Here is a 16,474-nt window from a genome sequence, read left to right as displayed (position 1 = left end):
GTAAATTGGCGCCAGAGAATGCAGTGCAACAAGCAGCGATGAGGGATACGAAGCAAAAATGGAATCCAAAACGCCACCACGTGGCAACCTCGTCATAAGCATCTGCCATTTTGCAGAATTCCACAGATCTTGCGCTTTGCTCGGGGCTGGGTTTCACGCAAAGGAGCAGGAGCTCGGGCAGTGCCATGATTGCAGAGCCACCCCAAATCAGACCGAGCTTGCACCCGATGGAAAGCAAAGACTCGGGACAGCTGTGATGGCAGATCCGTATTGCAGCCCTCATTCTCTCAAGTCCCATCGTGCAGATCGTATATGTCGAGAAGTTCATTGCTAAGGTCTAGGAGGGACAAAAATAATGGTTCAGAGGTCTTTCGGTCAAAACGTGTTTGTGATGTGTTGTTTGACTTTCTGACTCTGTCTGTCTTTCATGTGCAAATTATCCCAGTGAAGTGATGTCCTACTGAAATCTTTATGGGTACTTAAAGCAAAAATTTTACTGCAACCGTGGCTTTGTGGAAAATTATATGGGTAGGCAATTTCTTTTTTTTTGTATACCTTGTCGAGGCTCGTATGAGAGCTAACACACAACTCACAGAGCAAGGGGGCATGAGACAAGAGGGGCGGGAGTGGAAGGGACAAAACAGTGGGGAACAGACACATTAGGTGAACTGTGTAAGGGAGAGGGATGGGGATGGGACGGGGAACATGGCGAAGAGAAGATGGACATTACAGGGACTTTCAGGAAGGAAAGCAGGGGAATTGAAGGAAGTGGGCTTGGGTGGATTCTTGGGGGTAGAAAAGATCGAGGATTTGGATGGGGGAAGATAAGAGGTGGTGGTGAACAGCTGTTTTGAAAGCCTGGAGGGAAGAATGGGAAAGAATAGAGTGAGGAAGTTTATTCCAAAGGTGGGAAAAAAGAGGAAAGAAAGAGTGAAGATGAGCAGTGATTCGTGATTTTGGCAGTTTTACCAGAAGGGGGTTGTTGGTGGACCTTGAGCGCCCTGTGGAAATATCGTTGGGACAAATCGCAGAGAGAGCGGGGGGGGGGGCAAGGCTGGAGAGGAGTCGGTAGAAGACAGAAAGACCACCGACCAACCTATGGTGATTGAGTGAGAGGCCCAAAGACTCAGCTTCATTGCGGGAGATGCCGATGATCTTAAATGCCCTGGTTTCGACAGCGTGAAGCCGAGAAAGGTGGGAGGCAGGAGCACCAGCCCAGAGGGGAGAGCAGTACTCCATCAGGCTACGGACAAAAGCTTTGTAAGTGGTCAGGAGCTCAAGAGGGCCGAGGAAGGACTTTGCACGACGGAGGATTTCCAGTCGGCGACTGGCTTTTGAGGCGAGGTTGGAAATGTGACTTTCCCAGGAAAGGTCATGGCAGATAGTGAGACCCAGAAGCTTGCAAGAAAAGACTTCTTCCAGAGGATTGTTGAGCAAGTGGATGGGGAGGGGGGGGGGTTCTAAACAGTCCTGTCGAAGAGACATAGTGAGAGTGTGAGATTTGTCTGGATTGAAAGACATGTTCCACGTGTTGGACCAGTTTGTGATTTTATCCAGATCTGCAGTGAGCGAAGAAGCTGCTGCTTGCCGGTCTGAGGGATGACAGATGGTACGGCAGAAGGTGGAGTCGTCAGCAAAGAGAAATAGAGGATTTTCCAGAGAGTCGGAGAGATCATTGATGAAAACCAGAAAAAGAACAGGGCCCAGAACGCTACCTTGAGGAACTTCAGCCTGCACAGGAAGAGGGGATGAAAGAACTCCATTTAGGGCCACACGTTGACTGCGACAGGAGAGGAAGTCTGCGAGCCCTGAGTGGAGATGGCCTTGAATACCATGGGAAGAGAGTTTGGTGAGTAGGGCAGGGTGCCAGACTGTGTCAAAAGCACGTGATATGTCCAGGCGTACAGCTCAGATTTCCTGTCTGGCATTGAGGACCTCCATCCATTGATGGGAGAGCAGAAGCAGCATATCCAGAGTAGAGTGACCTGGTCTGAAACCAAATTGATGATCAGAAATCAAGCCATTGGAGAAGAGGAAGGATTTAATGTCTGAAGTGATGATAGATTCCATAACCTTGCTGATGATTGGGAGAAGGCTGATTGGTCTGTAGTTACAGGGATCTGTTTTTGCACCTTTTTTATGCAGGGCAGTGATGTTAGCAGATTTCCAAGCAGATGGTAGATGACCTTGGGCAAATGAGAGGGTGAATAGAACAGAGAGAGGGTGAGCAAGAGCAGAAGAGCAGGCTTTGAGGACACGTGGGCTGATGCCGTCTGGACTGGTTGCAGAATCTGACTCGAGGTTTGAAAGCAAGCTCTCCACCTTGTCAGGAGAAAAGGATACAGATTCCAAGGACAGTTGTTTGCGACTGGGTAAGGTGGGTACAGAAAGTGATGGGTTTAGGACACAAGATTTAGCTGCAAACACCGAGTTTAGACATTCAGCTTTATCACGTGTGGTATCTGCAGTGTGGCCATTTGAGGTAAGGGAGGGGATGGAGGGGGAACATACACCAGAAACAGATTTGATTAAACGCCACCAGGATTTTGAGGAGGGAGAGACGTTTGAGAGTTCAGACTTGAGATGAGAAAGATGTTGTTTTCTGGCTCTCCTGAGGGTAGATACACACTTGTTCCGAGCTTTGTGGAAGGAACTAAGATTGCCCTCAGTTGGGTTTGCTTTCCATGAGGCAAAGGCAAGTTGTTTCAGGACAACTTTCTCGCCACAAGCTTCAGTAAACCAAGGGCGGGAGGAAGGGTAAGACAACTGAACACGAGAGGGGATAAATCTGTGCATGAGGGAGAGCAAGTTTCTTTGAAAGAATTCCCAGGATGAGTTGATGTTTGAGAAAGTAGTGATTGGAGACCAGTCTGTAAGTTTGATGGCTGCTCGGAGACCCTGCCAGTCGGCTTGAGTGAAATGCCAGACTCGACGGCGGTGAGGTGGTTCTCTGATAACAGCCATGGAGATGTCCACTTTAACAAGGACGTGGTCAGAAGAACCGATTGGAGTGGAGGAAGAGCAGCAGATATTGTCAGGGAAATTTGTCAAAATCAGATCCAGAAGAGATGGAGTACCATTGGTTGAGATCCGGGTCGGGAAGTTTACTGATTAAGTCAGTCCCAATGAGTCGCAGAAAGCTTTTGCTGAGGTGCCATGGCAGGTGAGAGAGGTACCCACACCTAGCCAACTGGCGTGATGATAATTGAAGTCGCCACATAAGAGGAAGAGATAGTTTGGATGAGAAGATAGAAGATGGTCCATGTTTTCGGATAGTGAGGTGTAGATGGAGTCATCACTGTTCGGTGGACGGTACAGTACACATATAAACATGAGGTGGGAGTGGAGGGGAAGCCGAAGCCAGAGGTATTCCTGGGGGTGTGGGGGAGTGAGAACTGTGCATGGAGAGTGAGGAATAGAGTCTTTGATGAAGAGAGCAACACCTCCACCAGGATGAGGCTCAGGTCTGTCATACCGTAAGAGGGAGTAACCGGGGAGAGATACTTTGGAGTCAGACACGTCTTGGGAGAGGAAAGTTTCTGTTAGGCAGATAATGTCTGGTTTGTCAGTGGCAACCTGTATGGAAAGATCTGAATGGTTTGAGCGAAGGCCCTGGATATTTGAGGTCCACACTTTTAATGAAGAGGTAGGGGAGGAGGTTTTGGGTGTAGGTGGTGGAGGGGGAGGGGGAGGGTAGGACAAGGCACGAGGGGGGGGGAGGTAAGGAGGGTTGTTGAAAGAGTGTGGGGTATTGCAGAATCGCGAGGGGAGGGGGCCGAATGAGGAGGAGAAAAGGCTCTGTGGTGCTGGGGGAGAGGGGGGACAAGAGACAAGGAAGAAGGCAGTTGAGGATTTGAGGAGGTGGAGTGAAGAGATGGAGGTGAGAGGGCAGTGGAGGGAGGCAGCTTGGTGGATGAGAGGGGGGGCAACTTTGAGAACTTGAGAATTAAGCACTTTGTTGAAAATAATACAGTACGCTGTGAATGTTTTATTTTATTTTTATTTTTAAAGGAGAAACTGATTGTAAACAATCTTTTGCCCAATCTGGGAAAGTATCAATACTTTCCTGAATCTGATCACCACCCCTCCCCCCCCCTGTTATCCACCTTACCTCCAAGCTTTGTGTCATCTTCAAGTTTGGAAAGGCTACTCTTCACCCCACTATCCAAATCATTGAAGTAAATAATGAATAGTAATGGTCTGAGTACTGATCCCTGAAGTACCCCACTACTTACATCCTCCCAGCAAGACACCTTCCCACTCACAGACACTCTTTGCTTCCAACCACAAAGCCAGTTTTCAATCCAGTTAGCCACCTGACCAGCCACTCCACAAGCCCTCACTGGCTAACAACCTCCGATGTGGTACCTTATCAAATGCCTTCTGAAAGTCGAGATATACTACTTCCACTGCACTTCCCTTGTCCACCCAATCAGAAACTGCTTCATCTATATATTACTAAAACTCTCATCTTGAATGCATATATATATATATATATATATATATATATATATATATATATGTATGTTCCCGAAATACAGCCAAAACGGTACACGATAGCACAAAATTTTTAGGCCCACCTTACTCATCATTCGCCTGCGGTGTGCAGTATCAAGTTTTGTTCAAATTGGACAACGAAAAAAAAATTAAATAACAATTCCCGATTCAGTCAAGTCCCGACTCTTCGGGAGTATTTGATCGATGCAAACAACCTCAGCGGTATAGTTCGCTGGAGCTATCTTTTTTTTTTCTTGAAATGATTTTTTTTCATCAACCGCTGTCACAACGGGTTCACGGGTCGTCTAGTAGAACTCAAATCAAGTTGACAACTTCACTTCCTTTTAATAAACCCATGCTGACTGCTTTAGATTTGTTTCAATGCTTTTCAGTTGGCTAATTAGCCCATGATTTCTGCTCATCTCCACTCAATGTTTCCTCTTTTTTCATACCTGTGGAACCAATGTCCACATTCTCTTCAATGTCATTCTTCTCTCCAGGTCTTCAAGGCAGCTGTTCACCACCATCTCAGATCATCCCTAATCCAAAACCATGATCTTTTCTACCCTCTTAACCCCACTTCAGGCCCTCCTCTTTCCAAGTTTCCAGTTTTTCCTTCCTGAAAGTTTGCTTCTGTATCCATCTTGTCCACCCCGTGCATCCTCCCCTACCCCTCATTCTTTGCCACTTCCCTTATTTCTCCAAGTCTCTCTTTATTTTGCCACTCGTCCCTCCCTGCTGACCCACTCCTTGTCTGGTGTTGGCTTAATGGTCAGGGTGGTGGGCTTGGGATCCCAGGATCCTGAGTTCAAATCCCACTTGGCTGTTGAATTAATACCAGGTGGGGTTGACTCAGCCTGTCATCCTTCTGTGGTTGGCAAAATGAGTACCAGCTTACTGGTATCCTGTGTAGGAGTGGCGATCCATCCAGGATTGTGTCCAATAGCCTAGGAGACTGCTTAGGCAGCACCAATGCTCCGCACAGAGTATGGTCCCGATGAATGGATGGTCCCTGCTGATGGTGTGTTTCCCCCCCTCTCTCTACTATTCCTTTTGTTCTGTTGCATCCTATGTTATAGCTCCTTCACGAGCCTCGACATTGCACACAAAGAAGGAGAAGAAGATGAGGTGACAACTTTTGGGCTGGTCAAATAACGCTGAGTGCTTAGTCCACGTGAGTAAAACGCGTGAGTGCATTCTCTGGTATTCATTGACATGCTGTGTGACGACATCACTGGGAATGTTGTGACAATGTGGGTGAAAGGCAGAGTTTAGTTCCAGTCTTTCACATTTTTTGTATGATCAAACAGAAGACCAAATACTGCATTGGAGCCATCAGAAGGAACCCGAAGAAGTGAAGAGCAAAGATGGAGCCATCAGAAGGAACCCGAAGAAGTGAAGAGCAAAGATGGAGTCATCAGGAGGAACCTGGTATTGGTTTTGGGTTTCAGCCGCTACTCCTCTATCCTTAAACCCATCCAGGTGCTGCCAAGTGAGCCTTACAGAAAACTTTCTGCAAGAATTCACTTCTCCTAGGCAGATAGATAAAGAAAGAGAAATATGAGTAAAAGAAAAGAAAAGGCAAGCAATTCGAGTGAATATGGAGAAATGTGGAAAAGTAGAAAGAAATGTGAAAGGAACAAAGATGGCGGGAGTAATCCGCATTGGTAGATTTCAGCAGTGACTCCCCCGGCTCAAATGCCGGCGTTTTCTCCACCATCCAGGGTCAGATTCAAACTGTCAGGTGGCCCCGATGAGTGATAATGACTCGCTGTGACAAAATGACACAAAACCACCAATCGAACCATGACAATAACGGCCAAAGAATGCCCAGCCATTTAAGGCAATCCAGAAATTATCAATTTCTCGAAATTGGGCTTGCAGCTTCAAAATAAACGGGAGTGATTTTGTTTGACCGGTGTGAAAGGAATACTAGAAAGGATTCATAGTCGCGAGCAGTCTCAAAAGGAGTTGATGCAGCAGAAACGTTTTCTTGTCGAACCTACAGACAGACAGACCACCGCAGATATCAAACGGATCCGCCTTTTCGCATGTTTTGTGAATGTTTCTACCATGTTACCGGTTTATGAAATTGCATCTTTGAAACGGTTTTGAATCGCTCAGAATACTTTGCATAAGCTGCCAGAAAAAGTGCTTCCATAAATCTTGTCCAGTCATTGGGTGCACAGTGCGTGTCTGTTTTTTGGTGTTCTAACCGAATTATCCGCTTTCTTAACAGCGTTGCATCACGTGCAACGGTTCGTTATAACTCGCAAAGTTAATGCATCGGCTACTATTGATATGGCTACTGCTGCTATTACTAATACTACGACATCTTTAATGGGCCCAATTATTCCTACCTTCTTGTTGGGTCGGCCAGTTACAAATTTTGGCCCAAGTCGTTCACGAACCGGCTAGTCAGGCCTGTCATTCAACCGGAGTTGATTTGGGCAGGAACTTGTAATTTTTTGGGGTATCCATGGGATGTGAGCAGATGGGACACCTGGCTTATCATCCAACTGACATCGATTTATTGTCCTGTCTGTGAAGCACCAGGATGACAGTTTATAGGTGGGTCGAGATTTGAACCCAGGCTAGACAGGCATGAGATGAGTGTGCATACCTCGGAGCCATCCTGCCAACTTTACAAAATGCAAACTTAAAGCAGGAAATTCTCAAAACAAAAACCTGCACTAATTACCTTTTCCACCGAAGGTGGTCGGCAGTTATGTTTTCACCTTTGTCTGTCTGTCTGTCTGTCTGTCTGTCTGTGAGCGTGACATTTCAAAAAGTTGTGGACGGATTATGAAATAACTCGGTGAATGAGCTGAGTAAGTGACGAGAACAAGCCGATTCGATTTTGGTTCAGGTCTGGATCCAGATCCGACCTATCGATGGGATCCAAAACGAAAACTGTTCGGTCTGGCGGAGGTATGCGCTCCACCCATTGCCGTTCTAGTTCTCATTACATCTCCTTACATTCTCCATTTACGCATTATATAAAACGCTTTAAATACTTAATACACTCTTGAAATATTCCTAAACTTTTTATAACTATGGTTTTGTAGTTCACCATTCAAAAGGAATCATCCTCTACAGTCTGGTAGTTTGTTTATTCTTAGCTTGCCTCTGATATGTGAACTTTTGTTTGTTTACATACATGAAAACGTCCTGAGATCTGAGCTGTACTTAAAACTACTTAAAAGGAAAACTCGACACATGACTTACCGACTTCCTTTACTCTCGTGGCCATCATGTAGCACTCAACTGAATCCTTTCATCTCCTCTCCTTGTCAAGACTGGAGTGCCCCAAGGCAGTGTTCTATGCCCCCATTCCTAATCTTCATTAATGATTTATCTGACTCTTTGGAAAATCATTTCTTTGCTGATGACTCCTCCCTCTGCCTTGACATCCCTTCTCCTTCAGATAGACAAGCAGCAGCCTCTTCTCTCCAGATAGACCTTGATGAAATCACAAGCTGGTCAAAGACTTGGAATATGTATTTCAATCCTGACAAATCTCTCTCTCTCTCTCTCTCTCTCTCTCTCTCTCTCTCTCTCTCTCTCTCTCTCTCTCTCTCTCTCTCTGAAAGAACTGTCTGGCAAACCCTCCCATCTTTTTCTTAACAATCCTCTTGAGGAAATTCAGTCATTCAAACTCCTGGGTCTCACTATCAGCCATGAGCTTTCTTGGGCAAACCACATTTCAAAGTCGGCCTCCAAAGCTAGTCGCTGACTGGGCATCCTGTGACGTACAAAGTCCTTCCTTGGCACACCCGAACTCTGATCCACCGACAAGGCCTTCATCAGCAGCTTAATGAAATGCTGTTGGACCCTGCTATTCGTGGACCCCACCTATTCGCGGTTTATAAAATGCGACCTGTTTCGACATTCGCAGCCCTGTGCTTTGCGTATTCGCGGTTTTTCGTTGGCAAAAAAAAATAACAAAAAACTTCCACGAGCTACGCACATAACACAGTTCTAAAACATATCTTTCACGAGCCATACATAGAGCAGCTATACGTACACAAAAGCATATCTTCCGCGAGCCTCACGCATTACCTGCTTCGACATTCGCTGTCTTGTGCTTCACATTTTCACAGTTTTTCGCGTGCGCAAAATGCATATCTTCCATGAGCCGTGAATATAGCACAGTTCAAAACTAGAAGGAAACTCTGTAGAGTGCATACCTCCGCCGCGCAATGCCTGATCCAATAGAACATATCAGGCCCAATAAATTCTTGAAATACCAGGCTATATATCATTTTTAGCCCGATCTCTCAATGGTGAAGATTAACTTTAAAAATAATCAGATCGGGAATTGGATGTTCACCAATATCGAATCATTTCGTCCTTATCACACACCCCACCTGTTCACCAAGTTTCATCTGAATCCGTCCACAACTTTTTGAGATATCGTGCTATATATCGGTTTAGCCCTGTCTCTCAATAGTGAAGAATAGAATCGCTGAAAAAATTCTAGTAGCTGGATCCATATCCGAATCTTCAACAAAATCTAATCAGTTCGTCCTTGTCACACACCCAACCTGCCCACCAAATTTCATCCGGATCCGTCCACAACTTTTTGAGATATCCTGCACACAGAGAAACAGACAGACAGACAGGGGTGAAAACGTATCCTCCTTGCACCTTCAGTAGCGGAGGTAAACATATCTTCCATCAGCCATGTTATAAGAACTGTGCGGAATGTCCCACCATTCATGCTATAAAGACGCTCCGCAGTATCGACCAGCTGCTGCATAAGACGTCTTCCCCCACGAGTCACAATAAAAAAAGCTTCACCGCATCTATTACCATCTGCTGAAGATGTCACATGTATTTGCGCATTTGGCTGGCGTGACTTGCTCTCGCACAAGTGATGCGAGGATGAGTGACCCCAATCCAATACATGTGAGCAGGGGATGACTTGACCACTTCAAGAAGCGCTACAGTCTCTGCAACATCAAACTGTTAGGGAAGCGTGCCTCCGTGGACCACGAGGCGGCTGAAACGTTCCCTGCTCAACTCGCGCAGCTCATCGAGGAGAAGTGGTACCTGCCAAAGCAGGTGTTCAATGCTGACGAGACCAGCCTGGTTTGGAAAAAGATGCCAACGCAAACTTTTATCTCGAAGCATGAGGGTGAGCATCGGGATTCAAGGCCACAAAGGATCGAGTATCTCTTCTCCTCTCTGCAAATGCAAGAGGGGACTGTATGATGAAGTCCATGATGCTGTACCATTTCCTGAACCTGCATGCTCTCAATGTCAAGAACAAGCACATGCTGCCTGTGTTTTTGAGGGTCAACAGGAAGGCGTGGGTGATGGCAGCAATTTTAATTGACTGGTTCCACAACTGTTTTGTCCCTCAGGTGGAGAGGTACCTGGCGGATCAAAACTTTGCGTTCAACATTCTGCTGCTCTTCAACAATGCTCTGGGCCACCCCGGGGACCTGAAGATGGCTCACTCGAATGTCGAGGTGATCATCCTGCTGCCCATCACCACCTCCCTGATCCAGCCACTAGACCAAGGGGTAATCTCGACTTTCAAAACCTATTATACCCGCCGAACCTTTTGCCGCATTTTGGATGCGATGGACTCTGACCCAGAGCTCACCATCGGGTAGTGTTGGAAGGAGTTCAACATAGCCCACTGCATCGGCACAATCAGAGTCTCTGGACGAAGTGAAAGCCTCCACCATCACGCCTGCTGGCACAACCTGTGGCCACAGGCTGTGAGGAACTTTAGAAGTTTTCTCGACAACACGGAGTTGAGGCATGAAATTGTCGGATGGCATGACAGGTGGGAGGGGAAGGCTTTGACGACATGGAACCTGAGTAGTTGGATGATGTTATCACCTCGCATGCTGAGGAGCTCACCGAGGAGGAGTTGGATGCCATTACCAAGGTTTTCGAGGAGGAGGAGGAGGAGGAAGCGGGCAGTGATGAGGAAGAGTCGGTCTATTGCTTTGCCATTGCAGCAGGTCGGTGGTCTTTCTGTCATCTTTCACCTCTTTTCTGGTCTTGCACCCTCTGCCCTCTCTGTGCCTTGCCCCATCCCCCCAGGTTCGTGCAGGAATGCCGTTTACCAGTAACCCCCTTCTAGTGAAACTCCAAAAATCCAGAAGCACTGCTCACCTCCACTAATTTGTTCCTATTTTCCCCCTTCTGTGAAACCAACTTCCACATTCTCTTCAATCTCATTCTTCCCTCCAGGTGTTCAAGACAGCTGTTCACCACCATCTCAGATCATCCCAAATCAAAAACCATGTTCTTTTCTTTACTCATTAACCTCTCCCCCTCCCCCCAGATTTCCAACTTTTCCTTCCTGAGAGTTTGTTTCTGTATCCACCTTGTACAGTATATCCCTGTCTCTTTTGTCCCTCTGCCCTGTTGTTGGCATTTCTCCCTTCTCTTTTTGCTGCTACATTTGTTCTGTTGTGTCCTGATCTAAAAAAAAAAATATATATATATATATATATATATGTTCTGGGTTTTTTTTGTATACACTTGATTGAATAACTACATCTCTGTTGATTGAACAACTCAACTTACTGATACTCCTCTAGGTCTCAAGGTGCAACCATGAGGACTCCTTCAAGTTTTCCAGGCTTTAAGATACCTGAGGGTACGACTGCATCCAAAGAACCAACCTTGACCTACAAAGCACAAGTTGCAGGTGAAAAAAAAAAGCATCATTAAACACAAACATCTAACTCGTATTAAGAACTACCGTAATTCTCACCTCTGCATAGCCCAAAACTGGATATATCGTCGGACTCGAGAAGCATATTGGGAAGATTTTGGCACAGGCCATTGTGGGCATGTACACGATGAGATACGCGAAGTCACAAACAGCCTGGCTGCCAAAGAGAGCGGCTGTTAAACTGGAATATCTCCTTTTTACACACATTATCCAAACGACTGTTATATTTCCCCAAACACCGACTATCAGCATCAGGATAGAGCTGACCAGGATGGACAAAGTGATATAAAAATTATCTTCCGACGCTAGCATTTTGTCCCAAGGCATTATTCCTGGAAAAAACGCCGCACGTCTGAGCTGGAGTATAAAATTTTAATTTGCTGCTCTCATCTCCATTTACATTGCACGCTGGCAAGGTTACTTTCCACCATGCGCCAATGATACATTGCATGCTGAATTTCACCTTCGGTTCAAGTTCTCGAAAAGTGAAGCGCATGCTTCACATATATATATAATGATTATTCATTACCGACTCACAAATGACTTGAAAAATGAGAGCTTAATGGAAGTTTCCCATTATATTTGCGACAAGGCATGACATATTATAAATCTACCACGACTTATTTAAGAGCCCCAATTAATCTCACCTTCTTGTGGGGTCGGCCAGGGAAAGTTTTTTTTTTGGCCCAAGTCTTTCAAGAAGTGGATAGCCAGGTCAAACGTTCGACTGGATGTGATGTGGGTCGGAATTTGTAACTTATTCAGGGTGCCAGGGATCGCTCACCCATTCTTTGTGAAAGAATCACCGTGGGTTCTTTAACACCCACCAATGACCATTAGCTGGTCAACTTTAAACTGCAAATGAACAAGTCATTGTCGTGCAGTGCATTGATGGTTTGTCCACATTCTGGAAGTCCAACATGAATTTCACCATGAAGGTCCCAAAACACTTTCCAGAAGCTTTCTGGCTCAGGGCTGAGCTGCAAATGTTGGCCACCATCTTGGTTTTGCAAGGCTTTGACCAGTATTGACATCACTTCCGTGTTGATTATATGTAAGGACAAAGAAGAATCTTTGGTGCAGGAGGAGGCCATTCAGCCAATTATGCCTGTGCTACGCCAACCCGAGAAACCATCACCCGTCCACACACAAGCTCTCGACAAGTCGTGCCAATATCCATGTACTCCTCTATCTCCAATGCATCCAGATAACTATCTGACTCCAATTCAAACTTCTCTACACTTTCTGCTGCCACTACCTTCAAGGGGAACCAATCCAAGTATTAACGACTCTTCGACTGGGAGACCTCTGCCTTTATACTTTCCTAACTCTCATCTTTACTTTCAGACAGGCCGGTGGATTACCCCCTCGTCCTTCACTGTCTATTCGGCTGAAAAACCTCTGTACTGATTTTGTCTTTACCCTTCATTATCTTAAACATCTCAATCAAATTCAAACTTGTCCACTTCTAAAACCTGGTGGCCCCCGTAATTGCCTCCTTTCTAATGTATAAAGTCCTGTCTCCTTCAACCGCTCCTTATAACTGAGTCTAGCTCACCTCAGAATCAATCTCGGAGCTCAACGCTGTACCCTCTCTTTGCCAGCTATGGGCAGATGTGGGAACCAAAAAAAAAACACAATATTCTTGACGAGCAAAGGTACCTGTCCTCTGTGACGGGAAAAGCAAGCAATTTATTTTTTTTAACCTGATTAAAAAAAAAAAAATTATACCCAGGTGCACACCTTTTGGACCCCCTTTGTATGCATACAAAGTTTCAAGTTTCTCGCTGTCATCGTCATGGAGCTATGTTGTTCTCACATACACACACACACACACACACACACACACACACACACACACACACACACACACACACACACACACTATTTTATTAGTGTAGATTAGGCTTCACTAAATTCCTGTACAACGCCAACACCTCTTTTGATTTATAAATATAACCTAAAACCCTATTTGCTTTACCTATAGCTGCCTGGCATTGTGCTGACTGCTTACCTCCCGTATCTATCACCACCCCCAGATCCTTCTCCTGCGTGACACGCTCCAAAATGACCCCTTGCATCCTGTAATCTCTATTTTCATTGTTCTTCTCCATCCCCAACACCTTACACTTGCTCAGGTTAAATTGCATGTGCCAATCTTTTGCACAATCTGTGCAAGTATCAATGCTTTCCTGACTCTGATCACCACCCTCTCTGTCATCCACCTCACCTTGCCTCCGAGCTTTGCGTCATTTGCAAATTTGGAAAGCCTACTCTTCACCCCACTATCCAAATCGTTGATGTAAATTATGAATAATAATGGTTGTAATGCTGATCCCTCGAGGTACCCCATTACTTACATCTTCCCAGCCAGCTGACCAGGACAGACAAAGTGATATAAAAATTATCTTCTGATGCTAACATTTTGGCCCAAGGCATTATTCCTGGAAAAATGCCGCACATCCGAGCTGGAGTATAAAAAAAAATGACACACATCCTCCAACTAAACAGCCATTCTTTACATCCGATCACAAAGCCAGTTTCCAATCCTTTTGGTTACCTGAACAGCCACTCCACAAGTCCTACCTTGGCAAACAACCTCCTATTTGGTACCTTGTTAAATACCTGGTGCAAGTCCACGACACTTCCTCCATCCGCTCAATCAGAAATTAATTTGTATAATGCCAATAAATTTGTTAAATGTGATGTCACTTTGGTAAATCCGTGCTGACTGCGTTTAATTGGTTTGAAATTTGTCAAATGTTTCCCTATCCTTTACTTAATTAACATGTATAATGTGGAAAAATTATGCACCCAGACCTGGAATCATACCCAGGACCTCCGGTGACCCCTTCTAGTGCTCTGCCATTTGAGCTATTTGGGTGACCCACTGGTTGAGCACGCAATTCGCTCACATACTGTATTGAGATGCCCCTCTCTTTCCCCTGCTGCTTCCGGGACACTCACTGCCAACCATAGGAGCATCGAGTGCCTGTCCATGAGAGGGACACATACATAGACACATGACAGAAGTTAATGGACACCATGATTTTAAAAGAATTTATTTATTGAACATTTGAAGAACATTTGATTCATTTTCAAACAGACACTAGTATTTGGTAGATTTGCCATTTGCAATTTAAATTCTTTTACTTTTTTAGGCATCGAACTAACGAGTTCCGAAATTTTCTCTTGTGGGATTTCTGCCCAGGCTTCACGCAAAAGGTTTAGCAATTCTGCCCGTGATGTTGGTTTCCTGGACTTTTTTCCGCACAGCTCGATCCAATGTGGCCCAGAGGTGTTCAATGGGATTCACGTCAGGAGACTGACTTGGCCATGGAAGTTGCTTGATCCCATTTCTGTCCTGCCATTCTTTGGTCTTTTTTGCAGTGTGGCATGGAGCTCCATCTTCCATGAACAGAGTGTTGTTTTTGACCATGTGACCAGTGCAGATAACAGGGAGAAGTCCATCCTCAAGGATAGAAATGTATATCGTAGAGTTGATGTTGCCAACACACTCCACAAGTTCTGATCGACCAGCGCTCCAGATTGCTCCCCACACCATCACTGAAAAGCCACCGTGTTTGACAGTTGGCTGCAATCGGTTCAAAAAGAACTCTTGACTGGGAAGTCTCCAGACCCATACGTGTCCACTGTCAGAAAATTGAGTAAATTGGGACTCACCTGAAAAAATGACAGTTTGCCAAATCTCCAAGGGTCTGGTGGCCATCTCATCAGCTCACTTCTTTCTTCTTTAAATGTTGGCTGGTCGAAGAAGAGGTTTTCTCCTAGCTGCTCTCCCATAGTAGCCCAGTTGATGAAGGTACCGCATGGCAGTTCTTGAGCTACCTTGGACCTCCTCTGCAACATCTGCTGCCCTGCAAAGGGAAGTTTTCTCAATGGACCGGTTGATTGCACGAAGACACCTTTCTGAGGGCCCAGGTCAATCAGAACGGGAAGCTGTCGATTTCTTGCCCTCACTGGTGAATTGCACAATCACCCGATTGACCATAGAAAGCGGAATGCCAAGGTTCTGAGCAAACTGAGGCTGGCTGACTCCACCTTCCGATTGGCTAACACTTCGTCCTCTTTGAAAATCGCAAAGTTCGTGTGCTCCTTGGGTTCGAGGCATAGTTAATTGTCGTACAAGACCCAGGAACTCGTTTCTGCAAAGAAATAGTTGAATATTAGTGCAAATCACTGAGTAAAACTTGCTTTATGTTGATGAAATGAAGAAATTTAAGGTGTCTGTTTACTTATCTGTTGTCGTGTCGGAGGTTATGTTTTCACGCCTTTCTGTCTGTTTGTCTGTGTACAGGTTATCTCAAAAAGTTGTGGACGGATGCTGATGAAACTTGGTGGAGATGTTTGGGTGTATGATAAGGAATAATTGTTCCGATTTTGGTGAAGATCCGAATCCGGTTCCGGAACTGATAATTTTTAAAGTAATTCTTCACCATTGAGAGACCGGGCTAAAGTAATATATAGCACGATATCTCAAAAAGTTGCGGATGGATTCGGATGAAACTTGGTGGACAGGTTAGATGTGTAAAAGGGAAGAATTGGTTCGATTTTCCTGAAGATCCGGATCCGGATCTGGATACGAGAATTGTTTAATTATTAAAGTGATTCTTCACCATTGAGAGATGGGGCCAAAAACGATATAGTACTGTTTCGCATGATATTTCAAAAATGGATTGGGCCCGACATGTTCTCGTGAATCAGGCATTACGTGTCGGAGTTACGTGCTCCACCTAGTGCCCTTCTAGTTTCCTATTAATTTATAATTGTACTTAACATTTCCAACACCTTTCCCACAATTGACATTGAGCGAACAGCTGTTTTGTTCCCCAATTTGTCTCTGGAACCTTTCTTTAACCGGAGAGTTCATAGAACACCTTACCCTGTGCAGTCCTGAGATAAATATAATCATTAAACTTGAGTAAAAATATAATGCAAGAAGAACTTGGGTGTGGGGTCTATGAGCGGAAAATTTGATTGGTCTTGATGATCTTGATGACGTAAAATGCTATAATATTTTATCCAAGTACTGATAAACGGAAGGGTTTGTGAAAGTGCTAAAAAGGCAAGTTGTGTTCTACAGTGTTTTCAGGTGTATGATTCAATTGAAATAAAATAAAGATGTTAAAGGTTGCAGAAAAACAATTCAGAAGTTTACCGCCATTGATGCAGCATCGTTTACATCACTTTATCTAACACGTTGCATTCGTTCTTCATACCTGTTGTTTGTGTTCTTTATGACATCCTTAAAAA

The 16,474-nt window shown here is 45.1% G+C and overlaps 2 long non-coding RNA genes across 2 annotated transcripts in view; one reads left to right on the top strand and one right to left on the bottom strand.

Annotated features, from left to right (window-relative positions):
- The window catches only part of LOC147008876 (uncharacterized), a 77,586-nt gene extending 69,752 nt beyond the window's left edge, over positions 1-7,834 (bottom strand). The window contains exon 1 of the long non-coding RNA XR_015053199.1: positions 7,726-7,834. This is a non-coding gene — a long non-coding RNA (uncharacterized LOC147008876). The remainder of the gene's footprint in view (positions 1-7,725) is intronic.
- Positions 1-15,536, top strand: part of LOC147008875 (uncharacterized) — a 17,664-nt gene extending 2,128 nt beyond the window's left edge. Inside the window, exons 2-3 of the long non-coding RNA XR_015053203.1 lie at positions 11,064-11,173; positions 15,519-15,536. This is a non-coding gene — a long non-coding RNA (uncharacterized LOC147008875). The remainder of the gene's footprint in view (positions 1-11,063; positions 11,174-15,518) is intronic.
- Positions 15,537-16,474: the final 938 nt, after the last annotated feature.

The sequence above is a fragment of the Eptatretus burgeri genome, chromosome 18 (assembly GCF_056783735.1).
Source record: "Eptatretus burgeri isolate ZD-2024b chromosome 18, Ebu_testis_v1, whole genome shotgun sequence".
In the NCBI taxonomy this organism is placed as follows: domain Eukaryota; kingdom Metazoa; phylum Chordata; class Myxini; order Myxiniformes; family Myxinidae; genus Eptatretus; species Eptatretus burgeri.
Note: the sequence above shows the minus strand (reverse complement) of the source record. Positions and strands in the feature narration are given on the sequence as shown.